Source organism: Bos indicus, chromosome 27, assembly GCF_029378745.1.
Source record: "Bos indicus isolate NIAB-ARS_2022 breed Sahiwal x Tharparkar chromosome 27, NIAB-ARS_B.indTharparkar_mat_pri_1.0, whole genome shotgun sequence".
Lineage (NCBI taxonomy): Eukaryota > Metazoa > Chordata > Mammalia > Artiodactyla > Bovidae > Bos > Bos indicus.
The window spans coordinates 19040496-19065798 of NC_091786.1; the positions used below are offsets into that span (position 1 = coordinate 19040496).

At 40.1% G+C, this 25303-nt stretch overlaps 1 long non-coding RNA gene and 1 pseudogene across 1 annotated transcript in view; one reads left to right on the forward strand and one right to left on the reverse strand.

The window, feature by feature from the left end:
- LOC139180151 (uncharacterized) overlaps positions 1-25303 on the reverse strand; it is a 232318-nt gene that overhangs the window by 17442 nt on the left and 189573 nt on the right. Inside the window, exon 4 of the long non-coding RNA XR_011564461.1 lies at positions 5534-5711. This is a non-coding gene — a long non-coding RNA (uncharacterized lncRNA). The remainder of the gene's footprint in view (positions 1-5533; positions 5712-25303) is intronic.
- Positions 9498-10687, forward strand: LOC109553545 (chromobox protein homolog 1 pseudogene; annotated as a pseudogene).

A 25303-nucleotide genomic window follows, 5' to 3' on the forward strand; every position in this document is an offset into this window, starting at 1 on the left:
AGGAATGAAAGAGGCAGAGACAATGCACCTTTATGATATTTACCTGTAACTGACCTGACTGACCTGTTAGCATGTTCCAGGCAGCGATATGTCAGGCAGGTATAGCAGATATTATGCATGAGTCTGATGTGCTTGTTTCTGGTTTGTTTTGGGTTTTGACTGAGGTTTTTAACTCAGTCAAGTGTTCCTGGACATGACCTTGGCTGTGTTCCATGACAGCTGCACTCGTCAAGTATTCCTAGAGTGCAATGGCCAGTTGATTGAGCATCCTCCCCTAACACAACCCCCTGTTTTGCCATTCTTGCTGATACATTTGCTTTTGACAACTTTTCCAATCAGACAAGATCATTCTTGAGGCTTAATTCCCAACTCCAAAGTAAAGAACCGAAGAATCCCAAACTTGGGTTAAATCAAGATAAAATCCATGCTAAAATATCTATGTCAGTTTAAAAAACTAAAATGGTTTCAACTAAACCAGCTCTGTGGAAAACAGAAGGGAAAATTTTGTCCAGATTTATTTGTCCAAAGGGCTATATCATTTCTTAAAGGTAAATAATAATCAAAGGGTAGAGTTTATATAAACTCTCAACAAAAAATGGCATTCTGCTTGAAAAAGCAGTTCCTGTAAAATATTACATTTTATATAATAAAATATATATCACTGCATGATAGATAATATATGCTTATATATAATATAATACACACAATCTATATATCAATATTTTATGAGAGTTATAGTGACATGACTGAAGAAGGAAATGGCAACCCACTCCAGTGTTCTTGCCTGGAGAATCCCAGGGACGGGGGAGCCTGGTGGGCTGCCGTCTATGGGGTTGCACAGAGTCGGACACGACTGAAGCGACTTAGCAGAAGCAGCAGTGACATGACATACTTTTGTTATAATTTTGAAAATCATAGTATGTTTGGACAATTTGTTTTAACGGTATGCTTAAAATGTTGAACTGAACAGCAATTGATACATTCAGGCCTTTTTTATCTTTCCAAAACATTTAACATTCAGTATTTATATGTGTCCCAGGTGGCGCATGCAATGAATCTGCCTGCCAGTGCAGGAGATGTGGTTTTGATCCCTGGGTCAGAAAGACCCCAGAAAGTAGGGAATGGCAACCCACTCCAGAAATCCCATGGAGAAAACTCCAGAAAGTACCTAAGAAATCCCATGGACAGAGAAGCCTGGTGGGCTACAGTCCATGGACTTGCAAAGAGTCAGACATGACTGAGCAACTGAGCACATACATGCACACCAAGTAAATAAACTATTTCTCACTAGCTAGCAAAGTTTCCTGGGAAAATAAACTTAAAAGAACCAAGTTCTGTTTAAAGCTGTTTCAAAAACTCCAGAAAACTTATGTAATGCACAAAATGTCCCATAGTTTATAAGGGTAAAGTATTTAAATGTCAAATTCCATTTTATTTTAATGACTTAAACTTTAAAAACTTCCTTTACCATTTTTCTTAACCTAAAAAAGCAATTAATAAACAATGATTAATAAAGTTGCTATATTTGGGGGAAACCTAAGGAGCTATTTGAATTCTTCTTGAGTTGTATCAGCAAAGTTAAAAGTTTCTACGAAACATAATTAGGCTTTAGAAACTGAGATAGTTGTTATATTAGGTCAGAGATAGCCACAGCTAAAGTTATCGTTTTCATATGTGTCTTTTCATCTGCTAAGTACAATTGCTTTGTTATTTACCTTCTTTAACCATAAAATAAAATTCAGCAAGCAAATAAAAATTCCATGCAGCTTAACACATAAAAGTTGTTTTTACAGTAATTTATAATCAAAGCCATCCTGTCCCCTCCTGGCCTCAGTGAAAAAGATTTCAATTGAAGCAGAAAGGTGGTGATGAGTAATGACCAATCCGCAGTGAAACAAATGCAAGATTATGAAACTATGGAAGATTAGAAGTCACTGGTGTTCAAAGCTTAATTACCCAGACATCAGAAGTACAAGATTACATGCTTTTATAACATTAAAATAATTAAGATAGTTTGCAAAATTTTGCCCAGTGAATTTTAAACCTAGCTGACCCCAGTGGTCTATAAAAAATATAAAGATGCCTTTATCTCACTGACACTATTCTTAATGCCCCTAAAACTGCACATTATGACCTCATACTACTACTTCTGAACAGAGCTAAACTAGAACTATGCACCAGTACCTGGGATTCTGGGAGTGGAAAAGAAAACACGAGCTGACTGCATGTCCACCAATATACTAGATACTTTCCTAGATGTTTATCCTCACCTGAATGCTTTTCGTTGCAGATGAGAATGTGGAGTTCCAGAGAAACTGGATGAACTTGCCCCAGCTATTGGCAAATATAGAAGCCGTACCATCATCCATTGGTCTACAAGACTGTTTCTGAAAGACTTCACTAGCATAGGCCAGATTTAAAGATACAAATACAGAAATAGCATTAATGAAGGCATCAATTACATGGCCACATCCTCCCTTAATTATATGCTTAAATAAATAATTCAAATAAAAAGAAGCAATATTATATTAATAGCTATCTCATGAGTTGTCTTGGAAGAAGCTCTTTTTCTTTTTCTTCCCCCTCCCCCAGTTTTATTGAGATGTAATTCACTTATGTGCTAAGTCACTTCAGTTATGTCCAACTCTTTGAGACCCCATGGACTATAGCCCCCTAGGCTCCTCTGTCCATGGGATTTTCCAGGCAAGAATACTGGAGTGGGTTGCCATGCCCTCATGCAGGGGATCTTCCTGACCCAGGGATCAAACCCGTGTCTCTGGCGTCTCTTGCGTCTCCTGCATTTGCAGGCAGGTTCTTTACCACTAGGGCCACCTGGGAAGTCCATCAATTCATGTACAGCACTATATAAGTTTAAGGTGAACAGGGCTTCCCTTGTGGCTCAGCTGGTAAAGAATCTGCCTGCAATGAGGGAGACCTGGGTTCAATACCTGGGTTGGGAAGATCCCCTGGAGAAGGGAAAGGCTACCTACTCCAGTATTCTGGCCTGGTGAATTCCATGGACTACATTCCATGAGGTCGCAAAGAGAAGGACACACTGAGAAACTTTCACTTTCACAAACAGCATAATGATTCAACTTACATACATCATGAAATGATTATCACAATTAGTTTAGTCAACATCCCTCGTCTCGTATAGATGTAAAATATTAAGAAAAAAAGAAAAAATATGTTTCCTTGTTTCCCTAAGACAGAACTCTTAGGATTAATTCTCTTGGCAACTTTTATATATAACAACTTTCTTGCTAATTATGACAATCATGTTGTACATTACATTCCTAGTATTTATCTTATAACTGGAAGTTTGTATGTTTTATCCACCTTCATCCAATTCCCCCTTCCCTACTCCCTGCCTCTGGTAACCACAAATCTGATCTCTTTTTCTATTTTTGTTTTTTTGTTTTGAAGTAATTGATCTACAACACTATGTTAGTTCCTGGTACACAATATAGTGATTCAATATTTCTATACAAGACAAAATGATCACCACATGTCTAGTTACCATGTCACACAAATATTACGTCATTATTACATGCTGTACTTTTCATCTCCATGACTCGCTTATTTTGCAAATGGAAATTTACACCTCTTTATCTCCTTCACCTATGTCTTTTTCTTTATACATTCTTAATGTCATATGGTTTCAAGCATTGACTCAAATGCACAACATGGCACTGTTAAAAACATATGCTGAAATTGTAATCATGATCCTCTCACATCAATTCCTACCCATATGGACTGGCCCATCCTATTATACAAAATGCATTGTCACTGGCTATAAATAAAAGTCATGACAGCTGACAAAAAGTTGTAACAACAAAGTGTCAATCCTTCTCTATTGTAATCTGAGGTTTTTCAAAGGGGCTGAGCAGATGAGTGTGATGGCATTTTGCTGGATCCCCTTTTGTATTTCAGATTCAACAGTTTCTTAGGAGAAACCCAAGTCTAACTTAGTTCATAACGTGAAGCACCACATCACACAGCCCTTCTCACAAAATCAAGTCAGATGGGTCTGGCAGTGAGGTTGAGGGTTTTGACAATAGCTTATGTGGGTGTGTATATTTCTCAAGGAATGAGACAGACAGAGAGAGAGACAGAGAACAATACAGGGTTTAAGAGCTATGATAATGAAGTCATCTCTTCTTGAATCCCAGTCATCTCAGTGATTAGAGTTGTGCTGTCCAGTACAGTCACCACTGGACACTTGAAATGGGCTAGTTCAAATTGAATTATGCTAGAAGCGCAGACTACACCCCGGACTTCAAAAATTTAGTATGAAAGAACAATGCAAAATACCTCATTAAAATTTTTAACTTATTACATGTTTAAATGATACTATTTCTGATTCTTGTCCAGTCGCCAAGTCATGTCCAACTCCTCGTGACCCCATGGACTGCAGCATGCCAGGCTTCCCTGTCCCTCACAGTCTTCCAGAGTTGCCCAGAATATTTTTGATACATGGAACTAAATTCAATATATTATTAAAATTAATTTTACCTGCATTCAACCCCACTGAAACTTGTACGCCACCTGTTAGGAAATGATTAGGGAAGAAGACTGCACAGCAGTAAAAGGAAAACCTGCATTTTTGTAGTAGCAGTGGTTAACAGAATGTATTAACCACTAACTTGTTAGCAAAACTATGTGATTAGCATACTTTCTAAGAACCACAGGAGTTGCTAGACAAAGATACAACTTGAACTAACAAAGCAAATCGGAGTATTTATAAAAATAAGAGTGGTGTTTTTTTTCTTATTGAGTTGCATAAAATGTTGTATTTGAAACAAACAAAAATGTGTTTCCCCCAACAGCATTTTAAAAGCCAGAAATATGATTAACACCACTCCATTAAAAAGCTGAGACACTTTGCATTACTGCTTTTTACAGTCCTCACTAAGGCTACATTCCTCATCCAGCTGAATAAAAGGCTGCTAACCTGCTATAGAGCAGGGGGACTTTCGACCTGTGAGTCCCTGGACTGGCAGAATGACGGAAAAGCTAATCTGCTCAGCCTGCAGCTGAAAGAAGGGAATCCAAGATCCTGCCATGGAGATGAAACTGTTTTGTTATGTGGCCTATTCACCTCCTTGTACTTGAAACAAGATGGAGAGTTCAGGATTCACCCCAAAATTAAAGAAATGCTAATACGGTCATCTCCTGAACAGAAGCAGAAAGCTACATGAGACAAATGGCACCTGTCATGTAACTGAAAACATTAAGAGAATTCTGTGTTACTCTTCAGTCTTTTGTTCTTTTAATTTTAATATCTATGGACTTATTAACAAATCTTGAGTAATCCCTCAGGTAGTAACAAACTCAGGAGAAAACTGAACTTAACAATACAGCAGTTTCCACTTTTTCAAAATGCACCTTAGTCTTGGCCAGGAATGCTTTAGGTTCCTAAATGGTGGTTGATGTGACCTCATGACATGGCCTAATAAGACTAGCATATTTTCAGAACCCAAACTTGGGAACCACTGTGTGGTATTAAGGACTCAAGCAAGGGGAAACTTACTTCTCTTTGACATCGCTTTCTGGAAGTAGACAAGTGGTTCGGAGAGGGTGAGTAGCTCCACTCCATGAAGTCATCCAGGGCCTCGGATGCCTCCTGCTCCATTGTTCTGACATCCCTCAGGGAACTCTAATCAAGCCATATGGTCAGAACAGTCTCCCTGCAACATCCACCTTCTATCCTGTAGGAAAAGAGAGGAAGTGGATACAAAATATCCCCTTTTAAGGGCATTCTCTTGCCAGGTGGTGTTAGTGGTAAAGAATCCACCTGCCAAACAGGAGACTTGGGTTTTATTCCTGGGTCAGAAGATCTCTTGGAAAAGGGAATGGCAAGCCACTCCAGCATTTTGCCCAGAAAACCCCATGGACAGAGAAGCCTGGAAGGCTACAGTTCATGGGGTCACAAAGAGTCAGACAGGACTTAGCAACTAAGCATGTACACACGTCCTCATCGGGAAAGTGAGGTCTGATGGTCTGGCTCAGTGCTTCCTTTGCCCTGGCTGCCCTTGCTGGGGAGCTTAGACAGGCAGACCTGCCTTTTTGCAAGAGAGGTTGGGCTGTGTGGTCTCTTTCTGGGCAGGCCAGTAGGATAGAACTTCTCAATACCACTACCTAAATATCTAATAGGCCTTTGAAGCTTAACACATCCAAAACAAGACTCCTGACTTTCAATCCAAGTAAATGGCACTCTGCACCCAGTTGTTCAGGCCCAAAGTCTAGCAGACCCATCCTTTTCTCCTCATTCCCCACAACTAGCCCATCAGTTGAACCCACCGTTTTCTCTCTGTTGCAGTAGCACTATCTTAGTCCTAACTATCTGTTTCTTAAACTAATATAATTGCCTCTTAACAGAATTTCCTGTTTTAATTCTTACCCTCTTATAATCCCTTTCCCACCAAGGGACCACAGGGATATTTCTAAATCATAAATCAGTTCATGCCATTCGTTGCTTAAGCCCTCCACTAACTTGGCAGTTATCCTGGATAAGACGCAAACTCCTTACTCTGTCCCATAGAGCCCCACGTGGTTGGTTCTTGCTCACCTTTACATTTTTCTCTCCTCTGGCATTCTATGGGTACTTCACACATCCTCCACGCTTTACCACCCTTCAAACTTCTGCTCTTGCCTTTTCTCTGTCTGAGACGTTCTTGCTCTAGATCTTTACATCTGTCTCCTCTATTTCCTAACAATTTTGTTCATGTTTTAATTTGTGGCAAATATTCACATTAATGAGTTTATATAAATATTTGACTCTGTGTTGTCTTTAGATCAACCATGGATTTATATGTGTTAAATTTAGTTCCAGCAATTTAGACTATCTATGAATGCAAGTATGATTTTTTTCACATGAAACATATTTTAATATAGACAAAGATATAAAGAGAAAATCATATTGATTGGAAAATATCTTTTAATTTTTTGGGTGATCATTGACCCTTCATCCACTTAAATGTTGTATTGTGTCAATCAAGCACTTTCTCAAAAAAGAACAGTGCTCACTTTGGAAGCAGATATACTAAAATTGGAATGAGGATTAACATGGCCCCAGTGCAAGGATGATATGCACTTTGTGAATTTAAAAAAAAAAAGAAACAGAAAAACAACACCTCTGTTAAAAATTAAAAACTGAAGTGATAGGGACAAGTTCAGAACTGAGAAAATACTCTGACTTGAATGAAAGCAATGTGTTTGTTGTCTTCTCCTTTGTTATGGTTTGTATACAAACATCCTGAAAAATAGTTAAGAAGTAAAGCATTTGAAAAATTCTAACACTACAATCCGTTTTTCTAATTTACCTAAGTAAAGTTAAATTTCTTTATCACTGTAAAAATTTCTCATGAAACTCTAGTAGTAAAAGACAGGAAGTAAACAAATGGGCATATGGATACTAGTATCTGATAGTGATAAAGCCATGAAAAAATTTAACAGTATAAAGTGATGTCGAGTGGTTGGAAAGGGGGTCTAATTTAGACAATAGAGGCAAGGAAGATCTCTGAAGAGATGACATTTGAGTTCTTAAGTACCGATAACTGTGTTGTGAAATGATACATTCAGATCTTCAAGTGATTTGAATACTATATCTTTATTCATCACATATCTAGTAGTGAGTTTTGAAGAAAAATAAGCATTTGAATGAAAATGATATGTAAAAAAGCAAAATACAGGCCTGTCTCAAACCATTCTTGAAATACTATTGTGTAGACTTTCCAATTCAAAGAAGTAGAAAGTTAATACATTTCTGAAACGCCTGAATCAATCAGAACAGCCATCCCAAACAAAAGCCGATCCATTTAGTTTTCTGCTACTATTTTATAAGATTCAATCATCACTGTCCAGCACCTCTGAGAACCAGTGACTCTTTCTCAAGAGCAAAGACCATTCATCTTTGTCTTCCTACAGCCCTGCACACCTCCAGGCATATCATGGGTATTCAGTAGTCATTTAATCAACTAATCAATCAATCTTCTTATCCTCCAATGTCAAACTAACTGAGTTTCTGACATACAGAAGCGCTAAATTAATGTTTGTTGAATTAACATCCTACAAATGCATCATTCATCTAAGTCCCTGAGATTGAACAGCAGCAAATCAAAAAGAACGTTGTCTTTGAAGACAAACAGGTCTGGAGTCTAGGAAGCCCAGCCCCACTCTTCAGTATCTATTTAAACATAAACAGGTTAAGTAATCTTTCTGGATTTTAGATCCTTCATCTGTTAGAAAAGGATATTTTTAAATGGATTATCAAAAAGGATCTACTGTATAGCCCAGGGAACTCTGCACAGTATTATGTAACAACCTAAATGGGAAAAGAATTTGAGAAAGAATAGATCTATGTATACATATAGTTATGTATGAATCAGTTGAATCACTTTGCCGTACACCTGAAACTAACAGAACATTGTTAATCAGTTATATTCCAATAAAAAGCTAAAAAAACTATAGCTAAAAAAGCTATAATCACAATTTTTAAGTATTGAAAATCTGTTATGAAATGAAAAAACTCCAATAATAAATTTTTTTTTAATTTTATTTTTTAACTTTACAATATTGTACTGGTTTTGTCATATATCAACATGAATCCACCACAAGTATACACGTGTTCCCCATCCTAAAAGCCAAAAAAGAATCATCGTTTACTGCAATGATTTAAAAGGCAATGTGTAGAGCTCCTGCTAGAATTTCTTAACCAAGGTAAACTCTGAAACAGTGAGAATAGATACCACAATGCTGTTATTATTAAGTATCTTGTACATATTTATGCCTTGCATGCCCATAGACACAATTAGTAATAATTATTTTCATCGTTGTAAGCACCAGGAGTACTTATGAGCTGTTCCTCCAAGCAGAGCAAAACCAAAAACAAATATTAATACTTTAAACACTTATTCTCAAAGACTGAGCAGAACAAGACATGAGAGTCATCTCTTTAGCTGTGTGCCTCTGCTAGAAGCAAGCTGATGTGAAAAATGAACACTTCTCCCAGATAACTATAAGTTGTAGATGAATTTTTTTTTTCAGACAAAGAGTTATTCCATTGGCATTTTCAAATAACAATGGTATGAGATTATAATACAAAAGCAGGTGTTGTTGTTATAAGATAACATCTTTTACAATGTTTTCCTTTTGTATTTCTGTATATAAAGGGTTTTTATTAATGCAAGAGGCCATAAACCTGAGCATCATTCTTGATTCTCTTATTCCTCTCATACACTATATCCAATTCCTCAGGAAAAATCTGTTGATCCCACTTTTCAAAATCTGTTGATCCCACCAGAACTTGACTTTGCTACCACCTGCAGAGCTACAGCTTAGTTCAAGCAGCCATCATTTCTCACCCGGATACTGTACTAGCCTCCAGTAGGTTTCACTGCTTCTACAATTTACTCCTGCAGTCTATCCAGGTGCCACAGTCAGAAATATCACTTTAAAACTAGTTTGGGTCTTTTTTGTTCGTCTGAGGGGAGGGCCGTTGGCAGGGGTCTGCGGTACGCCGCTTCAGTGAGGAGGCTCGACAGTGGTCACCCGGCTTGTTGCTTTTCTGGTCTCCACTCCCCCGGCCGGCCGGACAAGACCCGCCAGTAGCGCGACACCGATTCCTCTTGGGCTTGTGGGCGCTGCTCTGAGCAGCGTCATCCTTTATACCAGAAAGCTGGCGGGCACTATGGGGAAAAAACAAAACAAGAAGAAAGTGGAGGAGGTGCTAGAAGAAGAGGAAGAAGAATATGTGGTGGAAAAAGTTCTAGACCGTCGAGTGGTAAAGGGCAAAGTGGAGTATCTCCTAAAGTGGAAGGGGTTCTCAGATGAGGATAACACATGGGAACCAGAAGAGAACCTGGATTGCCCTGACCTCATTGCTGAGTTTCTGCAGTCACAGAAAACAGCACACGAGACAGATAAATCAGAGGGAGGCAAACGCAAAGCTGATTCTGATTCGGAAGATAAGGGGGAGGAGAGCAAACCAAAAAAGAAGAAAGAAGAGTCAGAAAAGCCATGAGGCTTTGCCCGGGGTTTGGAACCAGAGAGGATTATTGGAGCTACGGACTCCAGTGGAGAACTCATGTTCCTAATGAAATGGAAGAACTCTGATGAGGCTGATCTGGTCCCTGCCAAGGAAGCCAATGCCAAGTGCCCGCAGGTTGTCATATCCTTCTATGAGGAAAGGCTGACGTGGCATTCTTACCCCTCAGAGGATGATGACAAAAAAGATGATAAGAATTAACTTTCTTGAATACCAGCCCCTGTCACATCTGACTGTGGGTTTCAAGTGGGGAAAGAAGGAGTTCTCCTTGTCTTGACACCATAAAGGTGGCTTGAGAAGATGTCCTTTGAAGAGCTAGTATAGTTTCTGTGCCCTACAGCAGCCCAAGGGCTTCAAAGCCATTCCATGCTGTACAGTTTGCACACCCATCCCGGTGGAGGGGAAGGAGGGTCAGTGTTTCAAGGCAACCCGTTCTGAACTTTGCTTTAAAAAAAAGCAAAGGGCCTTCTATGAAGGACAAAACGTAGAATGGGATGTGGGAGAGCAAGAGGTACTGTAGATCTTCAAAGAGCATCTCCACAACCCACACAGCCTTCTTCCCGATAGTGTTAACTCTGCATTTTTACAGCGTAGCATGTGTGTAGTTTTTGGCTATTACTGGTGTATTATTTGGGGTGGGTGGGGTGGGGTGGGAAAGAAGGGAGATGGGTTAGGATCATTTTTGTTGAAATTTGGGGAAATGGTGAAACAAAGGAAAGAACAACTAATGATGATTGGGTTCTGTGTTCAGAATATTGTATCCTTTCAAAAAATGTCATTGGCAACCTAAATGAGAACTGTGAGAGACTGTTTAAAAGCTGTGAATGCCTGAAACTTAGAAGCCAAGGTATTCCCTGCCTGAGCTTAATGCTGTTCCCAACAAAGGAATAAGAAGCTACCAAAGCTGCCATTTGGGGGATGGAAACTGGTTGAGGAGGATAAGTCTTATTGGAGTGTATACACAGGCAGATCATTCTGTCTTAGAGGTGCTACTCATGAAACTGACAAGAAGACCCTTTCTTTTCCTATTGTGAAGTTACAAATATCAGCTTCTCCATCCAAGCCACTGGTGAAGTATTTAGGGAAGGGCAGAGAGTGGTATAGGAGGTAAGTGAGTAGGGAAAGACAAGGGCCGGTGCTCATAGGGTGGAAAACTCTTGGAGCCTCTGTTTTTTGAACTTTGAAACCATTGGTGGCAGGGTTCAGTCACTGACAGCACAAGTTCAAGAGTTGAATGATTTCAAAAGCCCTGGTCTCAGGAGAAGATAAATATTCATACTGGGGTAGTGGTTCACTTTAAAACAAAACAAATTTTTTAATCCTAAGAACTAACTAAAATCCAAAACGCTGTCTTGAGTCATGAGATCCATCAGTTGTTGACATCACTTGATCTGCATCTAGAACTCCATTGTAATTTTTAGGCATGTGTTAGGTTTTTGTGAAAAGTTGTTTAAATGTAAACTTCATATCAACACTGTCAGTTTTTTGTCTTAATAAAACTATATAGATTTATAATCAAAAATAAATAAATAAATAAAACTAGTTTGGGGAGTTCCCTGGTGGTCCAGTGGTTAAGAGTCTGAGCTTGCACTGCAGGGGGACGCAGGTTCTATCCCCGGTCTGGGAACTATGACCCTACATGCCTCAAGTGAAGGTTGCTCAGTCATGTATGCTTGTGACCCCATAGACTATACAGTCCATGGAATTCTCCAGGCCAGAATACTGGAGTAGGTGGTCTTGCCCTTCTCCAGGGGATCTTCCAGGGATCAAACCCAGGTCTCCTGCATTGCAGGTGGATTCTTTACCAGCTGAGCCACAAGGGAAGCCCAAGGGGGAGACAATTAAGTTTTATCACATCACTCCTCTGCTCAACACCCTCTCCATGGCTCCCCACTCAGCATAAAAGACAGCATTCTCTGGATGGCCTCCGAGGCTTCCACGGTCTGTCTCCCACACCTGTCCAACCTCCTCTCCTATAACTCCACCCTCCTTCACTGCTGCAGCCACGATGACCTGCTTGCTTGCTCAGGAAGGCAAAAGACAAGTGTGTACACTATAATCTCAGCTCTACCAGCTCCTCCTGCCTAGAAAGTTCTTCTCTCAGATATGTTGTAATTTGCATTACCTAGGAGACAGGGATCAAGACCATCCCCATGGAAAAGAAATGCAAAAAAGCAAAATGGCTGTCTGAGGAGGCCTTACAAAGAGCTGTGAAAAGAAGAGAAGCGAAAAGCAAAGGAGACAAAGAAAGATATAAGCATCTGAATGCAGAGTTCCAAAGAATAGCAAGAAGAGATAAGAAAGCCTTCCTCAGCAATCAATGCAAAGAAATAGAGGAAAACAACAGAATGGGAAAGACTAGAGATCTCTTCAAGAAAATTAGAGATACCAACGGAACATTTCATGCCAAGATGGGCTCTATAAAAGGATAGAAATGGTATGGACCTAACAGAAGCAAAAGATATTAAAAAGAAGTGGCAAGAATACACAGAAGAACTGTACAAAAAAGATCTTCGTGACCCAGATAATCATGATGGTGTGATCACTCACCTAGAGCCAGACATTCTGGAATGTGAAGTCAAGTGGGCCTTAGAAAGCATCACTACAAACAAAGTGAGTGGAGGTGATAGAATTCCAGCGGAGCTATTTCAAATCCTGAAAGATGATGCTGTGAAAGTGCTGCACTCAATGCCAGCAAATGTGGAAAACTCAGCAGTGGGCACAGGACTGGAAAAGGTCAGTTTTCATTCCAATCCCAAAGAAAGGCAATGCCAAAGAATGCTCAAACACAAACCACACAATTGCACTCATCTCACACGCTAGTAAAGTAATGCTCAAAATTCTCTAAGCCAGGCTTCAACAGTAACGTGAACCGTGAACTTCCAAATGCTCAAGCTGGATTCAGAAAAGGCAGAGGAACCAGAGATCAAATTGCCAACATCTGTTGGATCATCAAAAAGCAAGAGAGTTCCAGAAAAACTTCTGCTTCATTGACTATGCCAAAGACTTTGACTGTGTGGATCACCACAAACTGTGGAAAGTTCTACAAGCGATGGGAATACCAGACCATCGGACATGCCTCCTGAGAAATCTGTATGCAGGTCAAGAAGCTACAGTTAGAATGGGACATGGAACAACAGACTGGTTCAAAATTGGGAAAGAAGTATGTCAAGGCTGCATATTTTCACCCTGCTTATTTAACTTATATGCTGAGTATATCATGAGAAATGCTGGGCTAGCTGAAGCACAAGTTGGAATCAAGATTGCTGGGAGAAATATCAATAACCCCAAATACGCGGACGGCACCACGCTTATGGCAGAAAGCGAAGAAGAACTAAAGAGCCTCTTGATGAAAGTGAAAGAAAAGAATGAAAAGGTTGGCTTAAAACTCAACATTCAGAAAACTAAGATGATGGCATCCGGTCCCATCACTTCATGGCAAATAGATGGGGAAACAATGGAAACAGTGACAGACTTTACTTTGGGGGGCTCCAAAATCACTGCAGATTGTGACTGCAGCCATGAAATCAAAAGACACTTGCTCCTTGGAAGAAAACTTATGACCAACCTAAACAGCATATTAAAAAGCAGAGACATTACTTTGCCAACAAAGGTCCATCTAGCCAAAGCTATGGTTTTTCCCATAGTCATGTATGGATGTGAGAGTTGGACTATAAAGAAAGCTGAGCACTGAAAAATTGATGCTTTTGAACTGTGGTGTTGGAGAAGACTCTTGAGAGTCCTTTGGACAGCAAGGAGATCCAACCAGTCCATACTAAAGGAAATCAGTCCTGAATATTTATTGGAAGGACTGATGCTGAAGCTGAAACTCCAATACCTTGGCCATCTGATGCAAAGAACTGACTCATTTGAAAAGACCCTGAAGCTGGCAAAGATTGAAGGTGGGAGGAGAAGGGGACAACAGAGGATGAGATGGTTGGATGGTATCACCAAGTCAATGGACATGAGTTTGAGTAAACTCTGGGAGTTGGTGATGGACAGGGAGGCCAGTACTGCAGTCCATGGGTCGCAAAGAGTCAGACATGACTGAGCAACTGAACTGAAGTACCAAAAATTTGTAGACATGTACTAAATTCACAACAGTAGTTAATGAATATTTGGGGGAGAATTTTTTTGAGCAAATATTCTGTTGCTCCTTAATATTTCAGCCATTCATTTTAGCTTTCATCCATGAATCTTGTCTGCAGCAATTATTACTGTGGCATGCTAGTGGTGTTTTCTCCATTTCCCTCATTCTTTCTACATTTACTATTTGGAATTTTTCTGTAATAAAGACTTGTCACTTCTCTACCACTTAAATATTCATTCAATCCTTTATTTCTATATCAATATGAATTTATAAATATTGTATTGTTCAGATTGTAATTAAATAGTATTTATTATTTATTTTTATTGCTTCAATTGTTCCAGCTCTGGATACTGGTAACTCTTAGAATTCAGCGCCCATGTTCCTTTGACATGCCCTGCTTCTCATTTTTCCCCTTCCTTTTACCACAAAATGTTCCAGGCTCATGAATTTTCCCTGCCCTAGCTCTAGAATCGGCCATTTCTCTAGGGGTCCCAGTTTCAGAGAGGGACAATTTTTAAATTCAATATTCAAGTGTTATAATGTGTAATTCCTAGATTATGTCTATGCTATAATTAATGCTATAATGAACTATGGTAGTGGTGCTTTAGTCGCTAAGTCGTGTCCAACTCTTGCGACCCCAAGAACTGTAGTCTGTCAGGCTCCTCTGTCCATGGGATTCTCCAGACAAGAATACTGGAGTGGGTTGCCATTTCCTTCTCCAGGGGATTTTCCCAACCCAGGAATTGAACCCAGGTTTCCTGCATTGCAGGCAGATTCTTTACCAACTGAGCCAGGAGGGAAGCTCATAATGAATTATAGATTTTCTATAATTAAAGTATGTATATTATAGTACTCAGAGTAATAGACTGTGTTAAAATAGAAACTGGATCCAACAATAATATTTCACCCTTTATTCTGTTCTAGCACTTACTACTTCATCACTATAGGCCCTACAGACAATAAAATTCCATGATTCTACAATGAAAAGACAAAAGGCAAAAGATGCTCCTATGAGGAACTTTTCCATGGGCCATAAAATTGTTTAACCTTGCCAAAAATTTATTTAACCCATAGTTGACCTCCATGTCATCCTTCCTAACCCTCCCCTAGTTTAGCCCTATTCCTTCCATTTTATTCACAATTTTGAATAAAATGTTTTTTATTTTGCTATACTAAATTAAAAGAATCTGTTCCCAGGTGGCTCAGTGGTAAAGAATCTGCCTGCCAAGCAGGAGATGCGGGTTTGATCCTTGGGTCAGGAAGATACCCTGGAGAAGGAAATGGCAAAACCCTTTCCAATATTCTTGCTGGGAAATCCCATGGACACAGGAGCCTGGCGGTCTATAGTCCATGGGGTTGCAAAAGAGTTGGACACAATTGAGCAACTAAACAACTACAACAATACTAAATTACAATACCAATAAGGTAATAAAAATATAGAACAATGAATTTTGCTAGCTTATAAAATCAGTATCTTCTTGACATTAACCTAATATGATCTGTGTGTGTGTGTTAGTCAATGAGTTAGTCACTCAGTTTATGTCTGACTCTTTGCGACCCTATGGACTGTAGCCCGCCAGGCTCCTCTGTCCATGGGATTCTCCAGGCAGGAATACTGGAGTGGGTTACCATTTCCTCCTCCAGGGGATCTTCCTAACTCTGAGATTGAACCCCAGTCTCCCATATTACAGGCAAATTCTTTACTGTCTGAGCCACCAGGGAATCTACTGCTGGCTAAATCACTGTTCACTGAACAGTTTAAAACTAGAGCAGTAGAGCCTGACAGAAAGTGTTTCCTCCCCACAAGGGGACATTTGGCAGTATCCAAGACATTCTTCATTATGACAACTGAGAGGGATGCTACTGGCATCTATTGTATTGGGTAGAATCCTGGAATGTTGCTTAGTATCTACCATGCACAAGAGCCCTCCACAACAAAAAAAATATCTGGTCCAAAGCACAACAGCGCCAAGTTTGAGAAATCCTGCCCTAAAGGAACTTTCAGTTTTCAAATTGGTTAAATACCAGATATTTTCCTCCCAAACTTTTAAAGAAAACATTGGTAAATGCCAAGGACTATCTACTAAAACACTGCATCCAACAAAGGATTCTCTGGAAGAATCAGATGATAGACTATAACTGAGGCTGCAAAACATCATGAAAGCAAAGATGGAGTTAAAAGTTCAGGATGTACCTTAGCTCATTCCATTTTGAACAAGTTATTTATCCAACTCAGCCAAAGATCAAATGCATCAGAAAAATAAATGGTTACCTATGTGGATTATCCATGAGCTTGCACTTTAAACCAAAGCAATAATGGTTTCCCATTAATTGGACAGAATTCTAGTGTGACACAGAGAAGGCAATGGCACCCCACTCCAGTACTCTTGCCTGGAAAATCCCATGGATGGAGGAGCTTCGTAGGCTGCAGTCCATGGGGTCGCTAAGAGTCAGACAAGACTGAGCGACTTCACTTTAACTTCTCACTTTCATGCATTGGAGAAGGAAATGGCAACCCACTCCAGCGTTCTTGCCTGGAGAATCCCAAGGACAGGGGAGCCTGGTGGGCTGCCATCTATGGGGTCTCACAGAGTTGGACACAACTGAAGCGACTTAGCAGCAGCAGCAGCAGCAGCTAGTGTGACACAGGTAAGAGAATCTGGGGCCAGGAGAAAAAAAGAAGTGTGGTCAAGGCTTCATCTCTTGCTGACTGTGAAACTCAGGGCAAATCATGTTATTTTCCTGGGTGTCTCCTTATCTCAAAACTTTCCTACCAAAGTTGATAATAAACATGATTACAAACACCCACCTCATCTACATCACAGGGTCATTGTGAGAATCAAATTTTTTAAATTGGGTTAAACATACAGTAATTAAATGAACTTTATCTGTTTCTTTCTACCTTTCTCTTTTTTTCTTTTTTAAATTATGAAAGTATGATAGCACATTTATAGGAAACTTGGAAAATACAAAATATACAGTTCCATTATATATTACAATTATTTTTTAAGTAAACAAATTAGGATTTTTAGTTGGAGTTTCAATATCAAACTCTCAAAAATTAATAGAATGGATGGAAAAGTAGAAGGATACAGTAGACCTGGAAAGCACTATAAATCAACTCAACATGGAGAATCAAATTTTTTTAAATGCACTTTTTCTTTACATATTTGGGTACTGATATCTGCTCATAATATCTTTCTTACACTGTGCATAAGACTTTGAAAAGAACAATGCCTTTGGAAAGCCAATGAAAAATAAATTCCTAGAGGGAGTAGGTTGAGCATTTTCACATAGAGACATTACAATTGACTCACTTCTTTTCCTCACCAAGTATCCCATTAGAGTGTGAAAATACATTGAAAAACAGTATCACAGACAAACCACAAACTGGGAGAAAACATTTGCAAAACACATTTCTGAAAAAAGGACATATCTAAAATATACAGAGAACTCTTACAATACAACAATAAGAAAACAAGCAACCCAATTCTAAAGTGTGAAAAGATCTAAACATATCTCTCTAAAGAAACTATACAGATACCAAATGCTGTGCTGTGCAGTCGCTTAGTCATGTCCAACTCTTTGTGACCTCATGGACTACAGCCCACCAGTCTCCTCTGTCCATGGGATTCTCCAGGCAAGAATACTGGAGTGGGCTATCATTCCCTTCTCCACATGATCTTCCCAGCCCAGAGACTGAACCCAGGTCTCCTGCATTGCAGGTGGATTCTTTACCATCTGAGCCACCAGGGAAGCCCACAGATACCAAATAAGTATGTGAAAAAAAAATTGTCAATATCACATATCATTAGAGAATTACAAATTGAAACAGTGAAAAATAGATTAAAAGAGCTACATACCTGTTAGAATGGGTAAGTATTTAAGCCTTAAAACACCAATTGCTGGAAAAAAACATGCAAACATGTACAAGCACTCTCGTTCATTGCCGGGGGAAATGCAAAATGGTAATTCCACTTTGGAAGAAAACTTGTCAGTTTCCTCCAAAGCTAAACATAGTCTCACCATATGATCCAGCAATCACACTTCTAGATATTTACCCAACTGGTTTGAAAACTTAAGTCCTCACAAAAATCTGCATGCAAATGTTTATTCAGTATATTCATAATTTCCAAAATTAGAAGCAAAGATGTCCTTCAATATGTGAATGAACAAACTGTGGTATACTAACACAAGAAAATAGTATTCCATATAAAAAGAAATGAGCTATCAACATACCCAATGATACTGATGAACATTAAATGCATATTGCTAAGTAGAATAAACCAATATGAAAAAGCTACATACTGTGTGTGTGTGTTACTCAATCAGTAATGTCCAACTCTCTGCAACCCATGAACTCTAACCTGCCAGGCTCCGGGTTCCTCTGACCTTGGAATTCTCCAGTCAAGAACACTGGAGTGGATTACCATTTCCTTCTCCAGGGCATCTTCCCAACTCAGGAATCGAATGCAGGTCTCCCACATTGCAGGCAGACTCTTTACCATCTGAGCCACCAGGGAAGTCCCTGGAAGAAGCAAAACTACAGCTCTGCTTAGCGAAGTGAAAACAACAGTGAAAAGATCAGTGGTTGCCATGAGTTTGGGAAAGTTGAATAGGCAAATCAGAGAGGACAATTTTAGGTCAGGGAAACTTTCTGATATGGTAATGGTGGATACATGATGTTCTGCATTTGTAAAACCATAGAATTTTACCCAATGGTTCAGCAGGTAAACAATCCGCCTCCAATGCAGGAGACCTAGGAGATGTGGGTTTGATCCTGGGTCAGGAAGATCCCCTGGAGAAGGAAATGGCAACCCACTCCAATATTCTTGCCTGAAAAATCCCATGGACAGAGGAGCCTGGCAGGCTACAGTCTAAAAGGTCACAAAAAGTCAGACATGGCTTAGCAGAGCAGCAAAATAGAGCGTATAATTTCACAGAACAAAGAATAAACCTTAATGTATGCAAATATTTTTAAATCACTTAGGAGGCTGGGGGCCCACTAATGCTAAGCAATCCATGACAAAAGAATCTAAGTGTAACATAAAACAACCTCATGCAAAAGGAGGGTGAGGATCAGTTACTCCTTAAGTGTGTGCTGTACAAGATAACTTCTTTCCAAAGAGTACACTATGGAAAGAGAGAAAAGAAGACTAAGAACACCTGACGAATACCACCTTAGCCAGATGATCAAGGTCAACATCAACAGTGATGTCACACTGATAGTATGTACTCTTGATACAATATGGAAACTATAGCACTTTACCTCTAACATTGCTGCTGCTGCTGCTAAGTCACTTCAGTCGTGTCTGACTCTGTGCGACCCCATAGACAGCAGCTCACCAGGCTCCCCCGTCCCTGGGATTCTCCAGGCAAGAACACCGGAGTGGGTTGCCATTTCCTTCTCCAGCGCATGAAAGTGAAAAGTGAAGGTGAAGTCGCTCAGTTGTGTCTGACTCTTCACGACCCCATGGACTGCAGCCTACCAGGCTCCTCCATGTGTGGGATTTTCCAGGCAAGAGTACTGGAGTGGGGTGCCATTGCCTTCTTCCCAAAATCCTTAATCTCAGTTTAATCATGAAAGAAATTCCAAGAGAGGGGCATCCTACAGTATACCTGATCAGTCTTCCTCAAACTTTCAAAGTCACGCGTAGCAAAGAAAGCCTAAGAAATAGCCAAGAGATGACTAAAGAGATTTGGCAACTTAGTGTCAAGTGTAACATAATGTGTACAATTAAGAGTAATATGGTGTCCTACATGAGATCCTGGAACAGAAAAATGACACTCAGTGGAAACTAAGTAAACATAAATAAAATATGGACTTAGTTAATGATAATGCATTAACTATAATAGAGGCACCACAATAATGTAATAGAATAATATATTAATGATAGGGGACATGGTGAGGAGTATACGTATGTAAACTTTGTACTCTAATTTCACAATATTCTTGTAAATATAAACTATGAAGTTGTTATAAAAATAATCAGTGCAAAACATCATTAGAGCAATAATGTATTAAACTGTAATTGAACTTGTTCACAAGCATTTGGTTTTACTAACCAAAGATGAGACCAGAAGACTAATTTTAAATTTTCTCAGTAGTCTACCCTGGGGCAGTGGGAGCCATTATTCATCATCAGCCATTTATAAAAGTTAATAGAAAGATGTCAGTGTTTAAGTACATACCAGAACACATATTAGAATGAGATTCGGAGACAGTAAAGATGGAATGAGCTGGAAAATCTTTCCTTTCATATAAAAAAGGAGCCTGATTTTTATTTCCTGCGCATGCATGCTAAGTCACTTCAGTCGTGTCCAACTTTTTGCAACGCTATGGACTGTAGCCCACCAGGCTCCTCTGTCCATGGGGATTCTCCAGGCGAGAATACTGGAGTGGGTTGCCGTGCCCTCCTCCGGGGGATCTTTCCGATCCAGGGATCGAACCCACATCTCTTATGTTTCCTTCGTTGGCAGGCAGGCTCTTTACCACTGGCACCACCTGTGAAGATCCTTTTTTTCTCCTGCTTCCCTAAAAAGGGCACAGGATGAAGGATCTCCACTCAGACCATTGAGTAAAAGTCACAAGGAACACTGGTGCAAATAGAGATCACCCAGCACCTTTCCTCCCAGAACGCTGGAGCCCTGGCGAAGTGTGTGAACATCTGAACAGCCCTTTCCCATTCCAGCACCAGGTAATCTGGATATTCCAAAATACATGTTCAGAAACTTCTTTAGAACAGTAGATTAAAAGAATTTTTAAAATGTAAATTTTAAAACTTAGAGTGAAGCTGGCTAGGGCCACTTGCTAGAAAGTATAGTAGGCTTACCTACCATCCTTCCCTCTCTCTATTCCAAGTTACTCATATTGTCATCGGACTTACTGGAAAAAAAAAAAAAAAAGAAACTAGTTGTTCATTTAGAATAGAGACCAGTTTGGTTTTACACCCAGGATCTGTAAGTTGATACATTTCCTCCCCTAAGTTCCACCTCAGAACACACCTTCCTTCCTGACCCTCCAGAATTTCCCCACCATCAAAGAACAAGTTCCTTGCTGCTAGAAAATCACTAGAGTTGCTGTTTTCAGCCTAATTTTGAATGCTCCGATGTACTGGAAACAAACTACTTCCATAAAAGAAGGAAATGTCATAAAGGCACTGATTATACAGCAAGTCTTGGAAACACCTAGAATAGTGAACAAAAAAGCTCATTCTCTTACTCCTTTCACCCACAAACAGCCACATTAATACAAAGGACGTATCATAAAAATATACAAAGATACCGATTTAAAAAGTAAAAAGACAACATAATGGTAAAAGTATTTTAAGCCACATGTCTGATAAGGGGTTAATATCCAAAATATGTAAAGAACTCATACAACTAATATCAAAAATAAAATCACCCAACTATAAAATGTGCAATGGACCTGAATAGACATTTCTCCAAAACAGATTTAGAAAAGTGTGACAGGCAGATGAAAAGATCCTCATCACCGCTAGTCATTAGAGAAATGCAAATGTAAACCACAATGAGATATCACCTCACGTCCATTAAAACGGCCAACATCAAAGAGACAAATGATAACAAATGCCGGCATGGATGTGGAGAAAAGGAAATCTTTGTGCACTGCTGGTGGAACTGTACAGGCACTCTGGAAAATAACACAAAAGAAAGAAGAAAGTGAAGTTGCTCAGTTGTGTCCAACTCTTTGTGACCACGTGGGCTCCTCCATCCATGGGATTTTCCAGGCAAGAATACTGGAGTGGGTTGCCATTTACTTCTCCAGGGGATCTTCCTGACCCAGGGAACGAACCTGGGTCTCCCACATTGCAGGCAGACTCTTTACAGTCTGAGCCACAAGGGATCCCTCTGGAAAACAGCATGAGGTATCCTCAAAAATTAACAGTAGAACTACCATATGATCTAGAAGTTCCACTTCAGGGAATATATTTAAAGAAATCAAAAACATAACTCAAAAAAATATTTGTACCCCCATATTCATAGCAGCAAGGCTTCCCTAGTAGCTTAACTGGTAAAGAATCCACCTCCAATGCAGGAGGCCCCAGTTTGATTCCTGGGTCAGGAAGATTCCTCGGAGAAGGGATAGGCTACCCATACCAGTATTCATGGGCTTCCCTGGTGGCTCAGAAGGTCAAGAATCTGCCTGCAATGTGGGAAACCTGGGTTCAGTCCCTGGGTTGGGAAGATTCCCTGGAGGAGGGTGTGGCAACCCATTCCAGTATTCTTTCCTGGAGAATCCCCATGGACAGAGGAGCTTAGCCAACTATAGTCCATGGGGTCGCAGAGTTGGACACAACTGAAAGACTAAGCACAGCACACTTATAGCAGCATTATTTACAATAGCCGAGACTTGGAAACACCTTAAGGGCTAGTCAATGAATGTATAAAGAAGTTATGAGATATATATAATTCAGTCACAGAAAATGAGGAAATACCCCATTTACAACAATAACCTTGAAGGCTTTACGCTAAATGAAATAATATGTGTGTGTGTGTGTGTGTGTGTGTGGCTGTCTCTTTATGACCCCATGGACCATAGACTGCCAGGTTCTGTCCATGGAATTCTCCAAGTAAGAACACTGGAGTGGATTGCCATTCCCTTCTCCAGGGGATCTTCCAGACCTAGGGATTGAACCCACATTTCCTGCATTGCAGGCAGATTCTTTACCATCTGAGCCACCAGGGATAATACAGAAAGACAAGTAACATACAATATCACTTAAATATGGGATCTCAAAAAAAAAAAAAAACCTCATAAATACAAAGATCAGATTTGTGATTATTAGAAGCAGGGTGGAAGAATCAAAGGAAATGTGTCAGAAAGTAAAAACTCAATTATAAGATAAACAAGTCCTAGGAATCCAATGCACTACACAATAACTATAGCAGCTATAAGAGTAAAGCTGTAAGATTCATGGGAAAGTTGTTATGAGAATAAATTCTAAGTTCTCCTATAAAGAGGGATTTTTTTTCTTCTTGTTTTTTCTTTTTTTTGTATCTGTAGGAGAATATGGATGTTAACCTACTAGGGTAATCATTTCACACTATATGTAAATCAAACCATCATGCTCTATGCCTTAAATTTATATAGTGATGAATATTAACTATTTCTCAATACAACTGGGGAGAAACGCAACCACTAAAACTCAGTCTTTGGTGTTAATGGCTGATCTCTGTGTGGTCCAAATTCAATTTTATTTCTCTGGCACATCACTATACTCCCCTCACTTCACAGCACTATTAGAAAGACTTCCGTGTGTGTACTCGTTAAGCTCCTTGGGGTTGACATCACAGAGGAAAAGGGATCATGAGAAGAGGAACCTGGGACATGGGGAGCATACTGAGGCAGCCCGAATGTTCTGCAGTTGGATCCTGACATCAGGTTATTGAAACTGAAGATGGAAAACCGATACTGAGTCATTCGATTCTCTCCCTTGAGGGCAGTAGATTTGCTGGACAGTATATTATTTAGCACTTTGTCCAGTTCTATTCTAAATAGTCCTTCCTTGGAGGCCATTCACTCAAACCTGGCCAAGATTTATTACAGATGAAAAGTTTTCTACCGGTTGGTCATTTCTTTCACAAAACACACATTCTCCCACTGAGATATTAAAAAATAAAGCCTACCAAACAACATGAAAACAGTGTGATATTGTAGAAAGAGTGAGGAGCTCAAAGCAAATTGGCCCAAAGTGGCCCCAGCTGCTCACTCAGCCTTGCCTGGACAGCACCTTGCCGAGACCACTCTCCTGTCTGCTTTTTCCCTGGAAGGAGCAGCAACATCCAAGTTCAGCTTCCCAAATAGTAGTGGCCTCATCCCCTCTGCCCACAGTAATGTCCCGCAGGTCCAAAATCTCCAGGTGCAGTTAATGTCCTCAGCAACTCTTGTAAACGGTTGACACCAGCCTCCAGACTGCTGATTAACCCTCATCTACAGGCTTCCTCTCAGGCTCATATTAGAAAGGCAAAAAATAAATCACAAACGGGCTTCCCTGGTGGCTCAGATGGTAAAGAATCCACAAGCAATGCAGGAGACCTGGGTTTGATCCCTGAGTCAGGAAGATCCCCTGGAGAAGGAAATGACAGCCCACTCCAGTATTCTTGTCTGGAGAATCCCACGAACAGAGGAGCCTGGAGGGCTACAGTCCATGGGGTCCCAAAGAGTCAGACATGACTGAGCTACTAACACTTTCACTTTTTGAGACCACAAACCCATGCTACTCATCAGTTTTAGTGCTTTCCCCATGGCGAAAAGGAGAGGAGAAAGGCTTCCTCAATAGGGCAGATTCTCTAACCCAAGCTGTGTCCTAACCTGGTTCATGAAGACAGTGACCCAGATGGGACCCTCCTCGAACAAGGAAGACCTAGGACTTCAAGCCAAACACTGGGTGCTCTGATGTCTGTTAGCTGTATGAGCTTCAGTTTCCTCATCTATCAGCTGGAAATAAAAACTTGTCCTAGATTACAAGAGCTGGTGATAATGTACCCTAAGTGCAGTGTTGTGGTGGGCATGTTGAAGAAACTCAGCAAATGGTAGCTACTATTGTTGGTACAATTATCCTCAGTAAAAATGAACAGGTACCCCCTTGAGACAGATGAATATTATTTTTTTAAATATGTAACCTAAACTGTGCAATGTCTGCCTTATTACATAGAAATAAAACATTTTAGTCCATGGAATAGCTGGTAGTGATAAAGCACTGCTTGCTGGTTACAGAAGTGAGGAAGAAAATAAGTGTTCGTCTTGCTCTATGCACATACCAGCGTCTCACCCTCTGCTGCCAAGATGCCAGACCCAGACGCGCATGGAATTCTCCAAGGCATCAGCTCCCCAACCCTTCTCCACTTCTCTCTGAATCTGGGGTCTCAAAGGGTTTGCTCTCCTGCAGTCACTTAACAGTGCTCAGCAGGTTACACAGGAAGTGTCGGTCACCCCTCAATGCTAAGTTTTAAATGCTATGGAGCTAGAAAATGTAAAACATGCGAGAGTATGTGAGATGTGAAGGTGTGAAGTGAGTAAGAAAGTACAAGAGCGTGAACATAATGTGACGTGTGTGCAATAATCCTGCAGACAAAACAAGCGAGCACCTGGCCCCTTGCTAATCACAATTAAGACTCCATGTGGAGCTCAGAGACGTCCC